At 37.2% G+C, this 27105-nt stretch overlaps 1 long non-coding RNA gene across 3 annotated transcripts; it reads left to right on the top strand.

The window, feature by feature from the left end:
* The first annotated feature begins 226 nt into the window (after positions 1–226).
* LOC140146621 (uncharacterized) lies at positions 227–22799 on the top strand. 3 transcript variants are annotated; one of them, XR_011858276.1, is made up of 6 exons: positions 227–484; positions 7192–7377; positions 10711–10847; positions 12180–12293; positions 14553–14602; positions 22217–22799. It is a non-coding gene; the product is annotated as an uncharacterized lncRNA (long non-coding RNA). The 3 variants fall into 3 exon arrangements; XR_011858278.1 differs by lacking the exon at positions 227–484 and adding an exon at positions 6565–6751; XR_011858277.1 differs by lacking the exon at positions 227–484 and adding an exon at positions 6911–6957.
* The last annotated feature ends 4306 nt before the right edge of the window (positions 22800–27105 follow it).

A 27105-nucleotide genomic window follows, 5' to 3' on the forward strand; every position in this document is an offset into this window, starting at 1 on the left:
GAATGTGATCCCGGAAGCTGTTCCGTGTCAGTGCATTTTACTGTTGTGTCAGTTGGATAACTGCTTGGTTACTGAGATGTGTTTAGAGTAGAGTATTGAAGTAATCCTGTGTGTAATTTTTGTTCATGTACAGGCGAATAATTGGAACCCAGCCAAAGAAATATGTTGCGCCAGCCTATTCTCATATTAGTACATGTTAACCAATGGATACGAGAAAAAGATAGTATGCATTGCCCATTGTGTTAAAATATATTGTAGTCTTACATGGTATTCTAGTAATTGATGAACAAGGGATACTAGCATACATTTACACTGTACCATGTTTGTAGCGGTTCCACACACGTTAGGGAGCGTTTTCGATGAATATTGGGAGCCACCGAAAATCAAAACATCATGTGACTGCACTGCTGGTGCTGTTTTTGATGCGATGATAGGAGCTATAATTTCATGATTTAGTCATGACATTTCATGATTTTATGAAAAGGTAAGAGTCAATGTAAACCCCGGCCAAGACGTGTCGGTTTTTTTTTCTTTTGGCGTACTCCATATAATACGCTATAATTGTATGGAAACAGAATGTTTCGTCGATCATTATTCGTGGTCATCATGCCAGTCAGTGCAGGCAGTAGTACGTACGTGGGTCAAAATTCGGAACCATTTTCATCGTTATGTTTCGGAATTTTGTCCTACAAAACGCTACAGTATAACATTTTGACCCATAAATATAAGCAGAAAATGGGTTTAAGATTGCAAAAAAATGAGAAAGTTGCAAAAATGTAATCATAATCACCAAAATACGTTCATCATGTTCATACCAGTGCCAGTGGCATAGTCTGCATAGTCCTAAAAACATCTGTGTATGTCCATGCAGCGTAGTTTCATGTTATTGCGTAGTATAGTATAGTAGTACAGGGATCTATACGATGATTCTTTTTTTTGGGTGGATCACCGTATAGGCATTTTACACGTAAATTAAACCTGTGCATGTGTGCACCATGCAATTGAAAAGCAGACCGGTACTGCACAGTGCCGCTGGCGCTGGTTACCAGTTGTTCTCGTCTAAAGTTAATTTTTTATTACTTCCGTGGTCCGGGTACGCGCTGGTGAATTGTGATCGCGTAGACGTGACAAGGTCGCCTACTACGCACCGGGCCGACGACCAATGGTTCAATCGGCTTGTTTATTTCTTTTGTGTGTACGCTCGTCTACGCTTGGCGCACAGCTTGGACCACGGAATTGAAGTGTTGGATATGGCCGGGATGGATAAACAACATCTACACCCGGCTTTCCGGTCCTAAACAATGCAAACCCTGCTAGAACAGATAAACATCTCAAAAAATCTCTAATCATCCTTAAATAAAGACCATTATTCAAAATGGGTGATTGTATTACAAATCTGTAAAATGTGTTGAAAGCAGCATTTATTTCTGCACATTTTGACACCTCATTTGTAGAAATTGACTAAATATTGATGTCACAGCGTACATTTAAATCAATGTAACCCAAGATTTGAAAGTTGCAGTAAATTGTATTGATTTTGTATTCAGCATAATGGAAGGAAATCTGTGTAATGATATCTGGGGCGTAGGTAAGTGCAACTTTCAAATCTGGACCTCACTACTTAAATTGACCGGTGACATGTTATTGTTTTCTGGGCTATTGTGTCAAATGAGGTGTCAAAATGCGCAGAAAATTCTGCTTCCAATGCATTTTACCAATGTGTAAATGGCCATTATTTAGGGGGGGTGGGGGTTAGTTACTTTTTTTGAGATGTTTATAAGATATACGCATGCATACTCGCGAGCTATTTATGCAACGTGCGAGCAATGTAGGCTATGTTTGCGCGCGTCCAATCACCATGGACTGAGCAAGTAAACATTTTCTCACGTAGGCAATAATACTCGTGAAGTATGTGAATTAATTGGTGATGTAGATCGAAGAAAGCTTACATAATAATTTAATACCCCCTGGTACCGTACTAACTATTTAACTATACGGATCTACTCAAGTTTTTTTTGGCATGCATCGATTCCATTAATATTTCATGATTGATTGAAATCACTTTTTGACCAAAAACACATTTTTGACCAAAAAACACATTTTTGACAAAAATCACATTTTTGACCAAAAATCACATTTTGACCAAAAATCACATTTTTGACAAAAAATCACATTTTTACCAAAAATCACATTATTTACCCAAAAATCACACATTTTTACCAAAATCACACTTTGAGCAGAAATCTAATTTTAAGCAAAGTCATGTTTTTTACCAAAAGAGTGTTTTCTACTAAAACTCATGTTTTTTTACTAAAAATGTTTTTGACCAAAAAAGATTCTGAAGACATAATAATAATAAAATTGGACGGGTACTTTCGCATGATACCTGAATTTATTAATCTCGCTATCGGCGTATTATGCAAAATATAATAATACCTTTTAAGAAGAGTAAAACTACATGCAAGCATATTTTTGCTGAACCATGAAATGGTATCAACCTATATTAGTGTATGTTACTTACTTGCTTACTTACTTGCTTACTTACTTAATACTTCCTTACCAACCATTTGGTCTGAAATGGACATATCTTTAAATGCCACGAAGGTATGAATCCCCAAGTGGTGTCAAATGAAAGAGGAAGGAGTAAAGAATATAATAAATATTTCCTAACATCAGAGGTCATCCAAGGGGTCACAGGGGTCATTTTAACCGAAAATGCTCCAATTGAGCTGAAATTTATATGCAATGATCCTCATGACATTCTAAATATGTTTAAAACATTTTAATATTCATTTAAGGCCATTAAGGGGTCATAAAGGGGTCAAAAGTCAAGTTTTCAAAAATGCTCCAATTGAGCTGATATTTAAATGCAATGATCTTTATGACATTCTAAACATGTTTAAAATAGTTTCAAATTCATTTAAGGTCAATAAAGGGGTCAATAAAGGGGTCAAAGGTCAAGTTTTCAAAATGGTCCAATTGAACTGAAATTTAAATGCAATGATCCTTATGACATGACATTCTAAACATGTTTAAAATATTTTTAAAATTCATTTTTAAAAGGTCATTAAGGGGTCATAAAGGGTTCAAAGGTCAAGTTTTCAAAAATGCTCCAATTGAGCTGATATTTAAATGCAATGATCCTTATGACACTCTAAACATGTTTAAAATATTTTAAAATTCATTTGAGGTCATTAAGGGGTCATAAAGGGGTATACATGTACCACAATATACTGCCAAAGCCCCATGGTTCAGCTATGGGGCGGTAACCGCTCTAGTTAAAGTTAAGTGGTATCAGTATTACACATACCACTGTTTATGAAAGCTCAATGTCCTTACAAATGTGGTAGTATTTAGCTATAGTACATATATACAGCTTAAAAATGTAAAAACTATAGCCAGGGGCAGATTTAGAGGGGGGCGTGCCCCCTCTATTTTTTGCAGATTGGCGCCTGACTCTGTGTATTTTTGCAGAGCGGCGCCTGACTTTGTGTGGGGCGCCGAGCCGTGGTGGCGGCGGCTCGGCGCCCCCTCTATTGAAAATTTCTGGATCCGCCCCTGATAACCTTCTAATATGAGAATTGTCCTCTCTAGGCGAGATTGAAAAAAATAGGGCGGACTCGCCCAGGTCTCCCCTATATATGATTTTTACCCCTAGCTCATGGTGGAAGCATTGAGGCTGACACATTGTGTCGAGAACCGCACACCCCAAGAACTGCAAAAATGAAGTTTAAGCTGTGAATTTACAATATTATTTTATTTCAATTCAAAGCATATATATTCCATATGATCAGGGATGCAAATTGTGCGGGAGCGGGGAGCACCGCTCCTAGGAAATGAGAGTCAAATTTGAGGAAATAATGCCATGAGAAGAAAAAAAAAGAAAGAGAGGAAAAAAAAGGGAAAAGAAAAAAGAAAAAAGAGGAAGAGGGAAAAGAGGAAAGAAAAGAAGAAGAGTGAGGTACAAGATAATAGGGATGGCTGTGTGGAAGTGAAGCTACTGAATGGAAGAGAGGAAACACTGGTTGTGCAAAATTTGGAAGAATTCACATTGTTCAAGAAATAAGAGCAAAAAAGAGGAAGGTGTTGGTGTTAGAATATGAAAATTTACAATTCATCACCATAGGAGGTATCCCATGTTATTTAACAGGAAAAAAAGAAGTTGGATGAAGACAGGTGGAAACAGGGCTCATATCTGAGGAAATTTAGAGAGGCGACAATCATACCTGAGGTCCTGAGGAAATTTATAGAGAGGCAGCAATGAGGATTTTCTGGGAACAAAAGTCATGAAAGAATTCAGTGTACTTAGTATCAAAACTAATGCCACTGAGAAGAGGACAAATTGGAAAATATTGAGGAAATTTAAAAAGTAGAACCATATAAAGCACTAAACAAGTTGTGCTCCTCTAACAAAAAATGATAGAGGAAAGGGGGTAAAGGAAAATAAAAGGGGAAAGGAGCCTCTGTCCGACCAAAATGACCCCAAACTAGTGTAAAATACCAAATTTTTGCGCGCTACGCGCACACATTGTCATCGTAAAGCCTTTTTTTGATGCTCTAAGACCTAACATACAGTCGCTCTAAAACTTCACCGTATGTTAACATTCTCATCTTTTGAAGTGCAGAATAAAGCTATTTTATGCATGGTATGATTGAGGAAATCTTGAGCCTAAACACCTAGCTTGCTCCTGAGGAAGAAATCACAATTTGCACCCCTGCATATATGATAGTGGGCAGTTATTGAATTGAAGCCGTATAATAATAAAGATGATATCATCACTGCTCTTCTCCATCCGACTCAATAGCTCAGTTGGTAGGGCATCGGTCCGGTGATTCAAAGGTCCCAGGTTCAGTTATGTATGAGGGGCAGTCAAGTTTGTAGAACAAGGTATGCTACTTTGTCGCACAGTAATGAATTGGTCTCATTTGAAAGCTTTGTTCCTTCAAACCATTATTGCAGCAGTATTCGATGTTTGCATCACTGTATATAATATGGTTAGGACACCCTGCAGAAGAAGCCTATCTCCTTGAATTCTACCAAAATGGTCATCATAATTTAATTTGCTCCCTACGGAGGTGAAAATTCAAATGAAATTCAATTTAATGTGCAGTTGCTGTAAATGGTGATAAAGTCGGTGGTATTCAACAGCAACGAAATAGTCATTCGAGTTCAAGGATGGCATGAGCGTCCTTGAAGATCATCCAAGGTCCAAAAGATTTCAGAACACCAAATAGTAATATATGGTTGTGCGCCCTTGAATTTCAATTATCAGAAAAACCCATGCATTAATTCCCAATTTAAGCATTAAAATGAGCAGAAATTTGCATACTTTTAGCCAAATTTGGATTGATCATGATTAATTATTAATTCCTGCTAGTATATACCACAGATGGGAGAGATGAAGTATAAAATGATTTTAAGCAGCCTTTTCTTTACAGAAACCCTGGTACGATTTTGCCTGTAAATTAGGTAATTCCCAGACATCATAGGCTTCGAGGTACAGTCATAATAATTTCAACCGTCATAGCTGTCGCTAAGAACCGAGTCGCTCCTGCAAAGAATAAATGATGTTTTCTAAAGGCAAATTTAGTACATATCCAGGGCTGTCAACTTTTTGGAATTGCTTGGCGTGAGACAGAGCCGTAACGGGATTTGTCAACTACAATGTTAATTTTGACCCATGATTATTTGGGCCATGGCTATCGATAACCTGAAATTATCTTGACGATGCGTGAGATTTTAATCATTTTCCAGCATTTTGCGTGAGATTTACTACCTCGGTGTGAGATTATACTACCTTGGCGTGAGACCGTGAGAAAGTGACCCAATGCGTGAGACTCACGGCCAATGCGTGAGAGTTGACAGCCCTGCATATCTCTATATGGGGATTTATTTGGTGGTGTGAAATCTGCATTGGCCTGTGTGTATGAGTCTAGCTGGAGCAAACTTTGATTGAGCCCTGTGCTGAATAAAGTTTTGATTTATAAGCATTTGCATTCATTGTGAGACACTTTTGATTATGATTTACTAGCTAAAATTGCAGAAAAGGCACCATTTACTGGTAATGTACCAATGGTAAGGTGTCGAGTTCTGACCCATAATGGGAGATTTTGTGCATGTTTAATGTGTGCACGTTTTGTTTACAATCATAATGTATGCATGATATGGATATCAATGCAATGTCGTGACCGACAGTGCGCAGAAAGCATCATGAACTTATCGTGAACTTGTGCGCTGGAGATCATGAAATGAACGCCAAGATCAGGTAAGCTTAATTACCTTGTACATGTACAAGGTGGTTAAGCTTTAATTAAGATTTCACCTAAAAAAATTGACCATGTAATCATATTGATTATCAATTTTACCCTCCCCCATCAGGGCTCATAATTATTGCACAGCCCCTTATATTACTATAGAACACTGAGTTTGCAGGTATTAATCGAAGCCCTATACTAATAAAGATAATATCATCACTGCTCTTCTCCATCTGACTCAATAGCTCTGTTGGTAGGGCATCGGTCCGGTGATTCAAAGGTTCCAGGTTCAGTTATGTATGAGGGGCGTTCAAAAAGTTGTGCTACTTCGTCACACAGTAATGAATTAATTGGTCCCATTTGAAAGCTTGTTCCTTCAAACCATTATTGCAGAATCGATGTTTGTATTCATTGTGAGACACTTTTGATTATGAGTTATGTAGTTTAATAGCTAAAATTGCAGAAAAGGCACCATTTACTAGTATTAAATGCTAAGGTGAGTTCTGACCCATAATGGGAGAGTTTGTGCGTGTTTAAATTTCATAGATGGATTTACACCCATGTGTGCACGTTTTGTTTACAATCACAATGTATGCATGACTTGGATATCAATGCAATGTCATTACCGACAGTGTGCAGAAAGCATCATGAACTCATTGTGAACTCGTGCGCTGGAGATCATGAAATGAACGCCAAGATTAGGTAAGCTTACCTTGTACATGTACTAGGTTATAAGCTTAAGATTTCACCTAAGACCCATGTAATTCAACATTTATAACTCATGCGTTGGTTGCATGTTTTAACTGCTTCTGCGTGTCTGTCTAGCTGCCTGGCACTCTTGACTGCAAATTCAGGAAATCCTAAGCTTTTAATTTCATGTTTGTTTGTTTTTATGTTTGTTTGTTTGCATGCATGTATATACATGCGTGACTATAGACCTTGGATTGATGATGAACCTCGACAATTTGTAGTGGCTAGTGGAGCAGAAGGTAGAGAAACACAAAGAGGATCATCCAGAATGTCATTGTGGTTGTTGGGAGTGGATCGACTGCTGCCTGTTCTAATGTGGGATATGGTGTCATGGTAATCACAATGCTATCTTCAGTAGATAGCAGATATCAGGTACACAATGATTCTGCTTGAAAATAAATTTTAACCAACTTTCTTGCTCAAGTTATGCTAAAAATAAGTTAATTTACAGATAGTCTGAAATAGGAAACAATCATCAGACACATGCTGCTGTCTTCAGATTTCACACCACCAAATAGACCAAAAACTATTATGGTTGTGCTTCCTTGAATTTCAAATCAGAAAAAAAACATGCATTCCCAATTTCAGCATTAAAATTAGCAGAAATTTACATAATTTTAGCCAAATTTGGATTGATCATGATTAATTAGTAATATTAATTCCTGCAAGTATACCACAGATGGGAGAGATCAAGTATGTTTTAATGATTTTAAGTGGGTACTACACCCCTGCCCAATTGTGTGCCTATTTTTGCATTTTTCTCAAAAATTATAGTGCATTGGGGACAAGTATTTGGGTATGTAGGCTATATTATAAGGGCAAGGACAACAACTACTGCACTGGAAATTTTATTTCAGCACAGACAACAGTTTAGGAGTTATAATCAAAATAGGGAAAACCAATATTTGATCAATAAATCACTAAGTAAGCTTGCTTTGAGTTGCTGAATTTTCAGTACAGTAGTTGTAGTCTTGCCCCTATAATAAACATAGTGTCATCAATTGTGAGCACTATAATATTTGACAAAAAATGCAAAAATAGGCACAGCATTGGCCAGGGGTGTAGTGGGGTAATGGAAGACACATTCGTTCACGCCCGAATTTGAGATTTATCAACACTAAGATGTATTCTTTCACTTGAATCTGATACAACTTGCTAATATTTACTCGTATTTTTGCTTGATTTGTTTCACTCTTATCAACTCTAAAAAGTTACATGGCTCAAGACAGCATAGTAAATTGGCGGGAAATATGAGTCAGAAATGCGCGAATGCGAAATATTGGGATTACGCGCGCGATTTGCGTAGCATGACGCGGTGCATCTCTGCGCGTATGTTCAACGCAGACTAGGCGCATTCGGTATGTTGTTCACACCAGCAAATGTGGTGTAAACAAAACAAAAATTTGCAGTCAAAATGCCACTAAGATTTTTTAATTATTTTGAATTTTGGCGCACTGAAAGCAGACATTATAGATTTATTGGTGCAAAAAGATACATATAATTTAGACCATACACCAGAAACAGCTTTTACAAGCGTGAAAGTCTTACCGTTTTAAAATATAAGGATGTTTTGTGCATAATTTTGACATTTTTTTATTAAAACATCGATTTCTTAGAGTTCACTTTTGACAATATTGCACGATTTTTGTGACAAGATAATGGTGGTCAATATAATTTTACCCAGCCAGAGGGATCAGGCTAGGGCTAATTTCAACCATCATAGCTGTCGCTAAGTACCGAGTCTCTCGGCTGCAAAGAAAAAGTGATGTTTTCTGAAGGCAAATTTAGTACATATCTCTATGGGGATTTGTTTGGTGGTGTGAAATCAAAAGGCTTAATTGCTGACGTCGCCATGCAGTCATATGATATATGTACTGGTACAGGGGCATTGATGATGAATAAAGAACCAAACAAGAAAGATGAGATAGCTCTGATGAAAGTGTTTCAAAATAAATCCATTGACATTTGGGCATTCCAGGGTGTCTTCTAGATGGGGGTCCCAGAATCTTCATGCTCAGAATGAGGACCAAGACAAGTTTCATCTAAATGTAGCAAAAGGTGATAGACATACATTAATCACTGGAATTATAGGCCAGATTTTGTAATTATAAGTACACATATTAAGAAGAAGCTGAGACTATTATACCTGATATATGAGGTATAATAGTCTCAGATAAAAGGCATGAGTTTTCATTGCTCTTGTCCATTTAACCGAAATGCGGCATATATAATAAATTCAAAACTTTTTCATTTTAAGGACTTGATGAGACAAAAAAATATGTTGAATGATTCATTAAAAGTTTTGTGCTACTTTTTAATGTTTGAGTAACTATAATTGTGAGTTTTTGCCAGCAATTAAACCGGGCAAAATCATGCAAAAACAGGTTTTTGCCAGTTTTTGCCTCGTTTATCTGCAAAAATTGAACTCTGGATGGTAAAAAAAACACCAAAAATTTGTTTCATATAGTGATGTATGCATGTGGGACATGGTATATAAAAAATGTACTGTACCGGTATCTCAAAAACATTTTGAGAACATCAAACTTGGTATAATAATAGGATATGGTGGCTTCATGTGCTGTATATTTTTGTGTGATGTTATTTGCATATTTATAAATATTAATGAGCTTGTTTGCATATTTTGCCTAGATTTTCATTAATTGTGCAGTTTAAATGCAATAAAATGATCAACTTATTTATGAATATTAATGAGCTAATTTGCATATTTTGGCTACATTTCCATTAATCCATTCTGCAGCTTAAATACAAAGGCCTCATAACATGTGGATGCTTAATTATCACCATTGTCTAGCCGTATTTACGTGCAATATATTGGAGAAACCATACATTCACTCGGTCGGACATCCAGGAACATTGTCCCTTCGTCCTCTTTGCACAAGTGTGCGCATTTGCGCAGACTGGTTTTACAAGGCTATTTCCCCTTTGAGACGTCAGCCTGACCAACAGAATTAGGAAATACACTAAATTTGGTACAGATGTAGAGCCTACAATTGAATACTGTTTAAGTGAAACATTTCAATATGAGTTCAGATATGTTAAAAAATGTACTTTTTATGTCAGTTTAAACACAATTTTTTTTACCCAGTGTGTCATAATTACAGAAAAAATAACTTCCTTGAGGAAACCTTGCAGCACATTTTATTTTCACATTTATACCTAGCTGCAATTAAGTTTGCCAAAATACTGTGAACAAATACATAACTGTACTTTTATGACAAATGCATATCTGCCAGCATTTAAAATGAGGAAACTCACACACACCTAAATAATTATCTTCAAAACTGCTGCCAAAGAAAGAATATTATAAGGTCAATCAAGGATATGTACTTATTCCATAAAAGGATTGCTTTATAACATCATAAATACTAGAAATCGACAGGACACAACAAAAATACCTGCATTTAACATTTTCCAAATAAGTTTGTGCTGAACGATTATAAGTAATTTTACAGATTTTCAAAATAAGTTGTTTTGTCAAAACTTTGAACCATTTTTATGCAATATCCTGTATCTTCTGTTAGAAACATACAATTTTTAAAAGCTAAAATTGAAAGCTAAATACACATAGTACTTAAAATAGAAAACAATCAAAATCAGTATTAGGCTTGGATTATAAGAAGAAATGAGAAGGATCTTACTTGTTATGAAGATTTTACTAAGCTTTCAAAATGTTTTGTATTTCAGAAACAACAAGCTATTTTTGATCTGGCATTTACCTGTATGGTCATAGAGTGATCTAGTCAGCAATTTTCTGCAAAATCCCACTGACTCTGCTTTCTCTGCACTGGCTGCCACCAGCTGACCTTCAATTTTCAGAAAGTGTAAGTTTCAAAGTGCTAAGAAGCTCTCAGGTCAAGAAAGAAGGACCCTAGCTTTCAAAGATGTATGTTTACAGGATTAATCAGGAATTCCTATATATTATCAGCCAATTTTGAGGTTTTTAAGGCCAAATTCATGTCTTCTTTCCTGATTTTTGGGTGGATTTTCAGGGTTTCTTCTTCGGGCCTACTTACTTCAATGAGGAAGCATTTATTGGTGCATTTTTATTGCAATTTTCAAACTGCCTTTGATCAAATGCTTCAAGTTTACTTTAATGTCTATCATATCAATTTGGTGGTGTTTTCTTGCCTGTTTAGCTTCATAAACCTGGTGATTTGTGACTATTATATTAAATAATGTTATATGGTGGCCAATTGAAACTGATGTAGCGACATTGCAACAAGCATAGACGCATTATGCCGTGCAAGGCTTCACAATTTCCTGTTCGAAAATTGGAGAAAATCATATCCACCCATGGTTTGAACATATAAAAAAAGTGACTGCTGTGTGATTTGCTATAATTTTCAAGTTGTCACTGCATGAAAATTAGTGGATAAACTTAAAATTGCACCATTTTTGGTAAGCTTATATATTGTTGGCATATAGTAGTGCCCTACGCACAGGCACAACGCCTAGACGTTGATCCACAAGCCTCGGCACACTTTACAGGTTGTCGCTGACTACTACGGCTCCACATCATTCCATAAACCATTAAACAACAAATCAGGGACTTTACTGCTTCAAGATAGAGTGCATACCCTAGACATTCCACAAATCACCTTCGCAACCAGGATCAGCTCCCCGAGTTTCGTACAGGTTACAACGATTAGCAGTAAGTTCCTGTCCAGGGGAATTTCAAGCTAACTCATTTTTTCATGTGAGCATACTAGGCACTGCCAGGGTTCAAACCCGCAGTCGTACCATATAGTCGAACGCCTTATCGATTGAGCTAACTTGACTGCTGAGTAATCCATGCCCCTCTGATATACTGTCTATAACCCTGACCCTGCCCATAAACCTAACCATATCCCTAGCCCTAACTGAATCATAGGCCTAATTTTCATCAGTGCTAACCATAATTTTCACCAATAACCCTACGCAAGACTTGCAACCCTAATATTCATCATCATTTCTACAGGCCAGAGCTTGTAACCCAAATTGTCATTGTTACCTCTCTAGGCTAGGCTTCATTCTGTTATTTTTGTGATAACCCAAGGCCATTTTTGTTTTATTTTGGTTGTTTACTCAGTCATGTTTGCAACCCTAAAGTTGTCTAGATGTGAATTTTCTTCTTGTGCTTATGCAATTTGTTTGTATTTCTGTTGTCTGTGTAGATTATTAACATGGCTGGGGAAAATTCCACCAATCTTGATTAACATGTTAGGCAAAAGCTGAGTGCTGGTGTGTGAGAATGTACCACTTAAATATTGGAGAGGAGCAACATGTGGGTGAGTGCACAATTTTCAATCATACAATTTGTAATTGCTATCAGGAAAAAATTATACCATATATTAATTAGCTTGTTTGTATCTAGCCAAAACAACTTAATATAGAAACATTATGTTTTGAAAAATGGAAAAGTGGCATGTTAATTATACATTAGGAAAGGCTAAAACACAAAACAATTAGATCCTGTTTCATGTCACATTCTGCTGTTAAATTAAATAAACTCCTCAAAAAAGTTTGGAAACTTTCCAAAACGGCTAAGTATCAGAAATATTTGAAATCTATTTCCGTATTGTTTCATATCAATACAATTGTTCTTTTCTGTATACAATGACACCAAACTTGTGATCATAATTTATTCCATGGTTGAGTAACTGTCTTTGAAAGACAAGGAGGTCTCAAACGAAATGTGCCAAATCTGCCATTGTCTGCGCCATTTGCACCAGTATACATGAGAAAGGAATATCACACTGTTTCATTAAAACAATCGCCACTTACCTAAAATCAGTGACGAGTAGAGAGCCCATACGCGTTTACAACAGCATTGCATCTCTTTATCGTGCTTCTTATCAACCTGGCCACATGCACGCTCCTGAGGGATAGCATTCCACTCTTCAAGCAAGATCTGTCCTAAACCAGCCAAGGTTGTTTGATCTGTCACTCTAGTGCCCACACCCGACCAAGTTGGTCCTAGAAATGTCCGAGCTATAATTGGCTAGTCACATTCGTTGAATTCCTTCTTCTATACAGGAAATTATTTACAACTCTTGCCCTGTGTGGTCGAGTGTTATCATCCTATAGAGCAGCGTTCGATCCAAGGTTTCGCAGAAATGGGACTACGACTTGCTGAAGGATGTCATCTCGATATTTGATTGCATTTAGATTTCCATTGACTACAACCAGTCTAGTCTCTCCTGTTATCAATATTATCATATTACCCTTGACATTGACATCCCCGGTCTGACGAAACTTAGCTTTGAGCTTGGAGATCATACTGCGAGAAACCCCTAAAGTTGCCGCAACTTGATTCGCTGGAGTTATGCTAGCCTCAAGCTGACCAATAGCTCGAGCCTAATATCCAGATCTGACAACCGGACCATGGTTGATTAGAACTCTCTTGCAAATGACCACTAAGAAGAAGTGATCAGCAAGAGAAATTGACTTGCGTTCTTCACCTGAAGAACTGTTAATCACATCCAAGCATTTTCATTCACAATGTTTTCACTGATATGAAACAACATGGAAATAGATTTCAAAAATTTCTAATATACAGCTGTTTTTGAAAATTTCCAAACTTTTTTTGAGGAGTTTTCGTATATGTCAATGATGGAGCTATTTTGTTCACAAAATGTAATTTCCACTCGGTAATGTACACGTTTAAACGCCCGAACATGCCGACCGTTTAAACGGATACAAAATTAAACGGTAACTCCCAGCACTAAATTGAAAAGTAGTGGAAAATCAAGGAAATCACATTTTGCACTTTGATCAAAGCTCGCTATAGAATGCTACAACTCTCATTCTTTTTGCTGTTAATTACGTTTACATCCGGTAAATCCACAACTCCTCCCACAGTTTGCTAAACAAAGACAACAACCATAGGAGCATGGTGTTTTGCAGCTACAATGCCAAAGAATATGCATGATACACTCAGGCTAAGTGCTCACACAGTTAATTTTGTAAATGTCTTGCTCGATCATTTCTTTCAATGCTTGCAGGACAGATTGGGGAGTCTGAGGGGATATGCCCCACCAGAAGATGGTGTTTTTTTTTTCAAAGCGAAGTCTGATTGTTGAAGCCATTTGGCGCACATTTTTACCCCCATATTGAATAACACACCTCAAAATGTGGGTCTAACTTACACAATGCATGGAGTTTATGAGGGAGGATGGTCCCTCGATCAAAAGTTGAGGGGATGTGCCCTTCAGAAGTTAGCCCCCAAAATTAATTTTTACACTATTCTTGGTTAAAATAGCACAGACCTCAAAATATTTTCTGAAGTTTTCAAATAAAGACTATAGTTGTGTTTAAATTAATTATTTAAGTTGCCAAATTATGGGTCAGGGCACTCAGGGGGTATGTGATATTGTTCTCTCCCTCCCCCCTGGATTGATGCCCAGAGTAAAACACATTTTATAATTTTTGCCTGCCAGGGCATCACTGTATACTTGTTGTGTGTAATTGTGTATATGGCACATTTTAAGAAACGGTGTGTTTTTAAATTTCTTGACAAAATACATTCACATGGTTATATTTTTCAGATGCAGATTGTTGTCTAATCCAGCAGTTTTGTCAAATTTGGATCCAGAAGGTAAACTTCTGTTTGATTGTAGTGCTCATTATTTTGGATTGATCATTATCAGCATCATCATCTTCTTCCATCATATCATCATAAATTTCATCAACAGCAGCTATAATTACATCATCATATCTCTGCTGTCATGATCGTCATCATCAACATTGCATCAGCATCATCATCATCATACTTTCCATATCTTCTTTGTCGTCATCATTATCATAATACCATCATCATCAGGTGGTGTGCGTTACAGGAATAACTCGTCTGGCATGTTATTTTGTCCAATAAAAGAGAAGACTGGTTTCCTCCGTGCAAAGACTGGCGTCTTGATTTACAAAACCTGATTTCTTGATCCAAAAAGTGGCTATGCTGATCAAGGAACCAGGATTTTTATAGATAAATATAAAAAAATGGATGGTCTCAAATCCCTGCAACAACTAGTGTGGTATATCATATGGGCCTATTGGGTATAGCTATTGTGTATACTACTTACCATATACAGTAGAAATGTACCATATGTTCTATACTGTGGGAATGAATTTCGTAGCTGTCGTAAACACTTGTATGCGCCATTCAATTTGTACACTGAGTGATGGAGCCTAACCAACAGGGCGTATTTAAAACAGTTATGGCGACTCTCCCTATCAAACCCCAGTGATTTTAATTTGTATTCATATTTGATATTAACATACTTGTTTGGTTTGTGATATTCTAAGACATTTTAAAATTTCAAAATAATCCTGTTCAATACATGGCCGACAAGGAAAATTTGTGATTGTATTAAATTTGTGGCGCACAACACCTGATCATCAACAATTTCGTCAGCATCATTGTCATCATCTTCATCAACAACATCATCATCGTCACCATTATCATATATTCATCATCATCATCATTATCAAAATATTAACTTGACTGATGTAATACTTAAAAATGGTGAGCAAAATGTGAACAGTAAATAGGATTTTATTGTACATAAGACATGGAATACAGTGTTTTTCTAACTGGGTGTGAAAATACTGAAGTTGGGGGAGATTGTCCAAAACATGCTGACTATGAGCACAGCAAGTTAGAGGTTGATCTACAAAAGCCTGTGGGAATTGCCTTGAAGGAAGAAATAGCCAACATGTGTCACTTCTGAAATACCTCTCTTTTTTCCATTCAAATTGGTATAACTTGAGGGGAAAATGTCGCATAATTCCGAATGAGGTGTCAAAATATGCTGAACAAGCAGTGGCGTAGCTGCCGGGGGGCAGGGTGTAAGTACCCCCTGGCAATGCATATTTGGGCCCCCAGGCCAACGATATAATTTGAAAATTTTTAAAATTTTGTTAAAAAATGGAACTAAATGAGTTGCTTTTAGGGCGTTACCCCTTGTATTCCTTTTTTTTTTCTTTTTTGCTCTTCATTTTTTCAAACCACCTGGAAAAAATTGGGTCAACCTTTTCGGGCTGTTGAGGAAGGGGCGGCAAAATATTTGTTTGGTGGATTTGGGCCCCGCCCCAGGCTTGCCCCCCTGGAAAAAATCCCAGCTACGCCACTGTGAACAAAATTATCCATCAATTAACCGATTACATTATTTGGTTTAGTGTCTTTAAGATGATGCCTTTGTTTTAAGTGCACAGACGCGTTTTGTTCACACTATTGATCAGTATAAGAGTGAAAATAAGAGCTCGTTTACCAGGACTCAATTTGGGAGAAAAGTAAGTCGGGTTCAATTTACTCAGGATCAGGACTCACTTTACTCTAAAACAGAATTCGTTTTATAGCAACAGTCAGTATTTAAGCCAAAGGTCATATACATTGTATCCAATGGCATAGTTCAATAGCCTACAGTCAACAATAATACTCAAATTCTGACCTCAAAATTGCAGAGAACCCCATATTTGGTTCACCATTTCCTATTTTATGCATGGATTCAGACAAAAAGTGTAGCCTAGTATCATGACTTTCATTCTCAAAGGGCTTCAGTGGGCAAGTAACAGGTCTGCAAAATGAGGCCCCTAGCCTGTTGCTAATCAATATTTATGAGATTGTACAATCATTTATGCCCGGGGGGTACTCAGTACAAATGACCATACGGGACGTGCCGCAAACATGGGTAGCATTTTCAGCCTTCTGGTATATCAATGACCCTTTTTCAAAGCCTATTTTGGTATATGAATGGGTCCTTTTTCAAAATTTTCTCAATTTTTTCGGAAAATAGCCCAATTTTTCCTTAATTTAGCCAAAATTTTCCCAAAAGTTTGGGAAAATTTGTAACTTTTGAAAATTTTGACTTTTGGTATATCAATGGGTCCAAATTTCTTGAAAAATTGGTATATTTATGGGTCTACTTCCAAAATCTCAGCGGCCCCTCCCTACCCAAACCAAACTTGGGTTCCCCCCCCCCCCCCGGGCATTTATGAGATTGTACAATTATGAGCAGTAGCACCCATGAGTGTAATTTCCCTTGCGGATTTAATAAAGTGTTACTTGACTTGACTTGACTTGATCAGTGTCCCGTTTCCAAAATTGGGTAACTTGTGTTAGGCAGGTCGTCGGTCGCATTGCATACAGTTCTATTCAATGCAACACGCTTTTTGAGAAAATCACAATTGAAAATTCTGTTGTTGATTTGGCTTCATACTTAATTATATATTTCTTGATAGAATTTCCATGACAGGGTATTCTTTATAAAGAAGAGATTTGAAAGTTGCATTTTGGTGAAATTAACATGTCCATCTTTCAAGTAACATTATTTAATATGATGTTAAATTTACAGCTATGTATGTGAAACAACTTTTGTTTACTCTGTGGCTATATTATGCTGCAGTCTCACTATGCTTTTCTTTTTATGTATTACCATGGGATTTGTGTATTGGTTAAGAACAACTAAGCTGTGATTATAGATCTGTATCCGTCATTATTTTTCATTAGCTTTGTCTTCTCTCCACTTATCTCCATGCCATATCTGGTTGATGATATGTCCAGCCGCTTTACAAGGTCTGCCAGCTCTTCTTCGTTTCCTGCTAGTCCGTCAATGTCGTCAGCAAACATTAGGTTTGTGATTGTTTGGCCTCCTATGCTGACTGTTCCACAATGGTCTTCTAGTGCTTCAGTCATGATTCTTTCCAAGAAGATATTGAACAAGGTAGGAGATAGCAGGCAACCTTGACGTACGCCAACTGACGTGTGAAACCATTCTCCGATTTTGCCTTGTGCAAGTACTGCGATGCTGGCTTTACTGTACAGTTGCTGGATTGAATTGATTAGCTTCTGACCCATGTTGTAGCTCTTCATTGTGGCCCACAATGCGTTGTGCCATACACGGTCAAAGGCCTTCATGAAGTCAATGAACACATGGAAGATGACCTGCTGGTGTTGGTTGTATTTTTCACCCAGGACACGCAGATTAAATATTTGCTCAGTTGTGCTTCTTCCACTCCTGAAACCGGCTTGCTCCTCCGAGATAATTTCTTCTGCCTGTGGTTTTAGCCTATTCAGTAATACTTTTAGCATGACCTTACTGACGTGACTTATTAAACTGATGGATCTGTAATTCTAGCATTGTTGCAGATTGCCTTTCTTGGGGAACGAGATGATGAGCGACTGAGTCCATTGTTTTGGCCAATCACCAGATTGCCATATCTTATTGCAAATGACTGGGAGGATGTCAATTGTCATTTCGCCTCCATGCCTGATGAGCTCAGCTGTAACATTGTCTACCCCCGGAGCCTTTCCAATCTTAAGTGATTTAATGGCTTTCTCCACCTCTTCCCTCAAGACGGGAAAGTCATCATTGTTTGATGATTCCTGGCTTGTGGTTACACCAGGATCTCCATTTGTCTGGTGGTTGTAAAGGTCTGAGCAATACTCTGTCCACCTCTTTAGTATGCCTTCTTCTTCTGTGAGACAGTTCCCCTCTTTGTCTTGGATGGTGTTGACTCGTGGCTGTCTAGGTTTTGTGAGGTCTTTGACAATCTGAAATGCTCTTCCGCTGTAGTTTTTCTCCAGGCTTTCCTCCAGCTCAGTACAGTGTTTCTGGATCCAATGAGTCCTTAGCTTTGTTCATACTTCTCCTGATCTCCTTGTACCCTTTGGTACCTGCTGGTGTATTCTTATCATTCTTTAGCTTCCTCCTTTTGTCACACATGCCAATATGTCCTCGGTAACCCATGGTTGTGTTTTCCTGCGATGTTGAATTTTGATGTCAGCATTTCGGCACCGGCATTGTCATTGAGCATCAACAAGGGAGCAAACTTCCCACCAACTGTTGCTTTGAAGGAAGCAAAGATGTTGGGGTCCTTCAGTCTGTCCAAGTTGAACTTGATCCTGGTGCTCTTGGTCTTTTTGGTATTCTTTAGTCGGACTCGGAAGTTTAATATCACCCTGTCATGGTTGCTTCCAATGTCTGCACCTGGGTAGGTCCTTGTTGTCTCTTTGTTGATTCCTGACTGAAACCGCTTCTGCATCAGTATAATCGATCTGATTATGGTATCGTCCATTTGGTGAGTGCCAGGTCCAGCGGCGAGGTGGCTTGTGTTTTCCAAGAGTGTTGGCAAGTATCATGTTGTTAGTCTTGTAAATTCCAACAGCCTTAGCCCTCTTTCATTGGTGTACAGTATTGCAAGAGGGGCCGCAGACTTCCTCACACAGTCTTGCAGTGCATCCTCGCCGACTTTTGCATTCCAGCCACCCTGGATGATCAAAATGTCCTTCTTTTTTACTTTGTTGATGACTTCCTGCAGTTGGGTGTAAAAGGTTTCCACATGTTCATCATATAGTCTGAAATTGGCACATAAACCTGGATTATTGTGATGTTAAATGGGGCTGCTTGCAGGTGACTACAAGTTTTCTCTCAACTATTGTGATCTTGGGCAAGCAAAACAATTTTGTTTGGCTACAGCATCCCTTCAGTATCTCCCACGAGGTGCTGGACATACTCTAAGTACAGTGTGTGCGCGGCTGTCCCGGTAATTTCCTCTTCCCATGTGGTGGAATACAAAGGGCATTTCTTTCACAGGCTCGTTGTCTTCAAGATGCAGTATATGGCCGAGAAATTTGAGTTGATGAATCTTGACTCTGGCAATGAGTGGAGTGGTGTTGGTCAGATTGTAGATCGTTTAATTTGGAATCTGATCCACACACTTAATGTTTAAATATGACTCTGTAGCAAGATGTTGCAAAGGCATTGATCTTGTTTTCCATTGATTTTTGTTTCAACTGGCAGGGATGGGCTTCTCCAAAGTCGTTCCATTTTCCAGAAAGCTGCCCAGGCTAGTGCTTTTCTTCTTTTTAGGTCTCCAACACTAGAGCCCATTTTGGAACCCACGTACTTGAGGTCGATAACTTGGTTGATGGTATGTACCATAGACTTCAAGTGCTGGCTGGTTTGCAGTCAACTATTCTGCCTTTGGTGCGCTGATGACATAACGCAAGAATGCTTTGACATCATCAAATGGTTGCATTGTGCTGTAATGTGCATGGTTTATATCCAGGGTTTACATGTGCAGTTGCTGTAAATGGTGATAAAGTCGGTGGTATTCAACAGCAACGAAATAGCCCTTCGAGTTTGTTTTCCCTGTTTGTTCTTCTTCGTCATTTCCGTTTTCTCCAACTCTCTCTCCCTCATCCCTCTCTTCCTAGCTTCTCTTTCATTCCCATTATTTGTTTGCATTTTTTTTTCATTTCTTCCTCTTCTTTCTTCTTCCAGCCCTCTCACTCTCCATCTCCTCTCCTCCTCCCTCCCTCACTCTCTACCTTCTTTCTGCCTTTCTTTCTGGCTGCTTAACTTTCTATGCAGTGGTGTAGCCAGGACTTTGCCAGGGGCAAGGGAAGGCAACTTTCAAGGGGCAAAATTTTACTAAAATGATCAAAAATAGGCAAAAAAAGAAAAGAAAAAAAAGAATTAAATATCTTAAATATCAGGGCAGGAAGCATTTTACAGAGGCAAGATTCTAACAGGGGGCGGCTACCTCCACCCCTGCCAATCTCTACCGTAAAATGAAAATTTGTGTAAACACTTTTATATAGTAGAGCTGCAAACCTAAAGGCATTGTGTACTTTCAGTAGAAGCATGAGAGTTTCCACACATCAAGTTAAAGATCCAATGTCGATTTTAGGACTTGGAGCTATTTTGGATTTGACCCCTAGTAAATGCTAGATGTCACGGAAGGCCATACAGGGGTGGACAATTGAAATTGCTCCAATCTTGTCATCTGATCACAAGGATTAAAATAATGTATAGTTTGTGCTATATATGACATATCGTTATGGAGTATACAAAATCCTCATTTTGGGTCAAAAATGTGACTTTTTTAGTTGTACACGGTAAAAATTTCAACTTGGTTCAATTTTGACAAATGCGGTGGCAAATTGTTTGTAAAGCTGACACAAATCAGAAAATGAATAGTTTTTCATATATGTGCTGTGTTCACTGACTGAGATAGATGGCAAACAAGGTCAAAGGCCATATAGGGGGTCATAGGCCACTGTTAAACTTTAACTTCAATTGCTCGTTCAATTGAGAAGGTGAATTCTATACTATTTTTATTCTTATATCAAATACTTGGCTTATATCATGAAGAGCAATTTGACACCTTATTTGCCAAAATCGAAGTGAGTTGAAATTATTACCCATGTACGTCATTTTACCCCAATATGCGGTTTTTGTGCAACAACTCCATAATAGATGGCACAGTATATAGCACAACACATTGTTTTAATCCTTCTAATCAGAGGAGTAATTTGGTATGTCTTTCAACAAGATCGGAGGAGTTTTAATTAGTGACCCATGTATGACATGTGACCTCTAATGGTCACCAGGAGTTAAATCAAAAATGGCTCCACATCTTAAAATCAACATTTTATTTTCATTTTCTATTATAATTGTTAACAACCACAAAAGTGTCCTAGAGGGGTATTTGTGGGTTTGCTTCCCTCAATTCAAGCCCCAGGGTCCAGCATTGTTTTTTAAGAACAACCTGTTCAGCGGGTACATACTAATGCACCAATTAGCTAATCTACTGGCTTGTATTGGAATCCCTGTACGTACATGCACTTCAAAATAAAGGGACAGAAATTTATTTTTGAATGTGTACATGTGTGAAATAATCCCAAAGGAAATCTGTTGGTGGATACTCATCAAAATTGTTAATATATTATTTCATGTAAAATGTTGAAATTTCAATTGTTCAATCCTCAGAGTAAAAAGATAAGATAATTGAAATTACACCCTCAGAAAAATCACCATTTCTGCACTCTACAAAATGCATGGATGTAGGGTGTGTGGTGGTGTCTGTTTGGGGCATTTGTAATCACCACTGAACCTCATGGGGAACTGGGCCCATCCCAGCTTTGGCTGCAAATAACAAAAATACAAATTCAAGTGTGTCTCATATAGAGGTTGTATTCTGTAACCCCTTGGATAGTACCATCTCATAGTGTGTATGAGTATGTCCATGGTATGTCGATTCACTGCATGCATGTGTGTCGTCTGGAGGCGCTTACAGGCAGGGGTATAGGCATATAGTATGCGACGTAAGTGTAACTTGCTTTCTGGGGGTGAGGGGTATGTGTGTACATTGTGAATTGATGTTTTAATTTTCATTTTTAACATGCTGCATGTATTTTTGTTGTTTTCAGGGGACAATCCTGTAGATATGGCTGGAGATCCAACTTTCCTCTATCCAAAGGTGTGGCTTTTCAGGTTGGAGCAACATGCTGGAGATGGTCGAATAGCAACCAGGGGAGTCAATTCAACTATATAGCATTGGAGAGTTTTTGGCAAGACCCACATTTGATGGCATATGAACAAAATATTTGTGTCCATGGAGCATGAAGCAGCATTTTAATGATTTCATTAGGCCTCTGGTTGTCACCAGTTCCAAAGCTCATGGCCTGCATTTCCTCTGCACCAGCTAGCTTTGTGGCTTGTGGCATCAGATCAGAAAGAGTACACCAACCATAATACACATACAATTTTTGTATTGTGATGTTGTGGTTTAAGTGCAGAATCATGCTGACAAAGTCAGCATTTAGTCTCTGAGCATTCCGATGGCTCAATATCTCCTGCATCTTGCATTTTTCTTGATATCTCCTGCATCTTTCATTTTTAAGACTCGGTATTCAGATGAATTAAAGTGTAGACTCATCACTTGTTACGTCTTCACCATTGATTATTGAATTTGCAACATTTTGCAATCATCTTCATCATCATACAAGTGTTTATTGTAGTACTCACCATGGGCATTATGTGAATCAGTTGATGTAATCTGGCAAAATGTACATTGAAGGTCATGATATCATTCAAGATGGGCTAATCAACTTCTTTAATACTATAACTTTCAAATGCCTTGAAGAAATTACACATGTAAACATTCCATTTAGTTTCACTTTAAGGGGATACTACACCCTACCCAATTTTGTGCCTATTTTTTGCAGTTTTCTCCAAAATTATAGTGCATTGGGGCAAGTAAGATATGTATATTTATAGGAGCAAGGACTACATACTGCACTGGACATTTTATTGTTGGGGTTGTGGAGGTACAGTCAAAAATGAGGGAAAACCAATATTTGATCAATAAATCAATATCTACTTGCTGAATTTTCAGTACAGTAGTTGTAGCCCTATAATATACATATCTAACTTGTCACCAATGTGTTATACTTTAGAAAAATGCAAAAATAGGCACAAATTGAATCAAGTACCCACTTAACTCATTCAAATCATGCCCTAAGTACTACTAGGAGTAATCTTATAATGCCTGTTTGTTCCAACTTACAATATTACTGCTGGCAAATGCAATTTCCATTATAGTACAAGTGTTATAACTAATTTATTTAGATACCCCAATAATTTTTTCATTTTCATTTAAACTTGTTTATATCTGCCCCGGATATCTGCTAACACCTAGGGATATGGTCACACATTGGCTTGTGGCCTATGTGGTTTTTTTCAAACTCTAATACACACAGGTTAAATTGCTCGAATATACATTAACCACACTTAAACAAACACAATGCAATTTGTAGGCAGCAGTGTAATCGTTCCCAATATTGCAACATTGAATCAAACAACTTTACAAACATCCAACTCCATCCCATCCCCCGTGATTTTTTGGCATATTTGTAATGTTTACACATGTCACAACTTGCACCTAAATGGAATCAGCCAAATTGGTTGTGTTTGTAGGTAAACAGAGCAAAGTTCGACATAAAGTCATAATTCAAGAATTATGACTTTGGATGTCCTCCTATAGAACTGCGTGTTAAACAGCCAAAATAACAAGCAGTATTTACGCGTTATTTCAGCTCAAAATGGACAGAAACCATTCCGATAATTATCACTAGTATTATTTCAGCATTTTTGAGTATATAATGACAAATTAAAATTGGAAGTAAATTGTACATTAAGCCTTTAAGTGGTCTATGAATCACTGAATGTTCATTGTTCATTTAAATCTAGTAATGGTGCCAATATTCAAGCCAATGCAGGAGTTTTGATTATCATGTATTTATGCTGAAATTGCAGCTATATGTGACTGATATGATGACAGTAAAAGTTCTGTTATTTATTATTTATTTATTTATTTATTTATTTCTTATTTAACCTGGGGTGACCAATCAATGCACTGGCACTAGCTGTTCGCCCTTGGTTCCCCGGTGACCTAAAAAGCCTAGCATATTTGCAGCTCTGGTGCATTAAACAATTGAACTTTTAAGTTCAATTGTAAAAGCCCAATTAGTACAGGGTACTATTGGATATTTTTGAGTTAGCATCTAGTTTTCCTACATAATACATTTTTGGCATCTTTACACCTTTAAAGGATAAAATTAGAATTGATTCCATTTTTTCTATGCCCCTACCGAGGGCAATGAATAAAAAAGTCAATTGTCATAATGCACTAGGGTGCTTAGTTAAGGATTTATAGAGTAAATAAGGTCAAATGTCAAAATATCTCATGCACAGAAGTCAAATTTTCAAAATGCACTGATTCAATCGAAATTTGTCTTAAATTACTCCTCTCGGCAAATAGGATAATAATTTATTTGAGAAATTTATAACCTCAGAATCGGATGAAATTGTGGGTCAAATGTTATGCTTTATATATATTTCTATTGGACTTGACTGCATGAACTCTGAAAGGGACATTATGACCAGGGTTGTAGCTAGGACATTTTGAGTGCTGGCAGCATTTGATGACAATCTTGCATACATGGTAATTTGTTGTCAAAATTGATCAAATTTTTGCAATTTTGGACTGAGTGGTGGGTTACAATGCCAAAATTGCAGCTGAGTGATGTAGCTACAACCCTGATGATGAAAATACAAAAATGCACTTAAAGTGAAATTTGAGACCTGACCATTTTTTTATTTTAATCTCTGTGTATGTAATTTTGGACATTTGACCTTAACTCCTGAACTAAGCACTGTAGAAAATTATGACAATTGACTATTTTTTTTACTCCCTGTGATGAGGATTACAACATAATGGGACTATTTTGGAAGTTTTGCCTCCACTGTGACTTGACCCATTAACATACCGAGGGCATAGAAACAATCAAATTCTTATCATTTCAGGTTTAAGTATGCCAAAAAACATTGGTTCCACTAAATATTATGCATGTCCACTAAAAATTGAAGTACTTTTAAATTGATTCAGACCTAACTTATTGGCTGGAATTGATGAAAGAAACATTTTGGCGTTTAAATAATTTTAATCGGACGTTTCCAGAGATATGGCCTTTCAATTAGTGTCACAGTTTTATATAGGGCTGCTAGAACATATTAAAAAGTTTAAGTCCAAAATGGAATACTAAACAGAAAGTACAATTTTAAGGTGCTTTTTCTTAATGTATTTATTAACTAGCATTGTCTGGAACATTATATTTGCATGTATAACCACATGAAATAAGATCATCCTAAAAATTTAAACGATTTTGTGCATGGTCTAAATATGCATTCTTTTTGCACCAATAAATCTATGTCTGCTTTCAGTGCGCCAAAATTCAAAATAATTAAAAAATCTTAAGTGGCATTTTGACTGCAAATTTTTGTTTTGTTTACACCACATTTGCTGGCGTGAACAACATACCGAATGGCAGAGTTGTGCCGCGTCACGCAACGCGAATCGTGCACGTAATCACAATATTTCGCATTCGCGCATTTCTGATTCATTATTTCCCGCCAATTTACTAAGCTGTCTTGAGCCATGTGACTTTTTAGAGTTGAAAAGAGTGAAACAAATCAAGCAAAAATACAAGTAAATATTAGAAAGTTGTATTTTATCACTTTCAAGTGAAAGAATACATCTTAATGTTGATAAATATCAAGAAATCTCAAATTCGGGGGTGAACGAATGTGTCTTCCATTACTCTGGCCTTAAATCTTCAGTTTTTCAAACGAAAAGTTCCTGACATTTTCGAGAAAATTGTAAATTTTTTGCCTAAGTGACGTACCGTATAAACTGTATGCTTATTTCACTATTCGTTGTATGTCTTGTCTGAACATCCCATCAGCTGTGTGTAGCTCCACCAATAACCATGATAAATAATACACGCATTGTCGCCGCTGTACGTCGACTTGACACATAAACTGTGTATATATTGCTATTAGTCTTGGCATCTTGTTTGAATTCCATCAGCTGCGTGGAGCTCCCAATATCCATGGTAATTATAATTGGCGAGCTAGATACACGCATTGTAGGCACTGGAATGAAATACCAGTTTTACTTCATTTGTTTAGCTCGAAATAAAAAGGGGCAAAGCGATCAGTAGCTATCAGTGAAAACTAACATTTAAATAGGAATCTATTTTTATGCAGATAACACATTATTGCTTTAATCTTTTGTAAATTACACCTATAATGATTTATTGAGAACTTTTGATGTTGTGTGAAATACATATACTTTGTATTTCAAACTGTACCATTTATGTGGTGAAAGTTTTATAAATTATTGAGGGATTGATTATCATTAAAATGTATACATGTGCTTATACTTAATGTATTTGAAAGATGGGTATGTATTCAAATTAGTCCCATGAACATGGCAGATGCTAAAATGCTGTGTGGATATAGCTGTTGAAAATAGTATCATCTGTTCGTAGAGTATTCACAATTAAAAACGAATGATACATTTGTTTTATCCATTCAGAATACACCAATTATGGTTAAAACAGCATGAATTGAATGTGCTGATCCCTTTTGATATAATATTACTGTTTATGAAACATTTATATATTATGTGTATACATATGAACTATGAATAATAAAAGATAAGAAAAACTCATTTATACCAGTGTTCCTGAATTTAGTTTTTTTATACAGAGTATGAAGAGTATTCACCAAAATCATCCTTAGTGCAGAAATAAGGATTGGCCATACATATTATGTTCTTATCATTGGGAATGAGGACAATGTCAGTAGCTGCTCTTTGTTAGTGTAAACTGTGACTGTCTATGTTGCAAAATGTACCTGTGGGTCATGCCGGAGGAGCATCACCCCTCATCTTCGGCTGAAAGGTCATTTAGGT

Source organism: Amphiura filiformis, chromosome 1, assembly GCF_039555335.1.
Source record: "Amphiura filiformis chromosome 1, Afil_fr2py, whole genome shotgun sequence".
NCBI lineage: Eukaryota > Metazoa > Echinodermata > Ophiuroidea > Amphilepidida > Amphiuridae > Amphiura > Amphiura filiformis.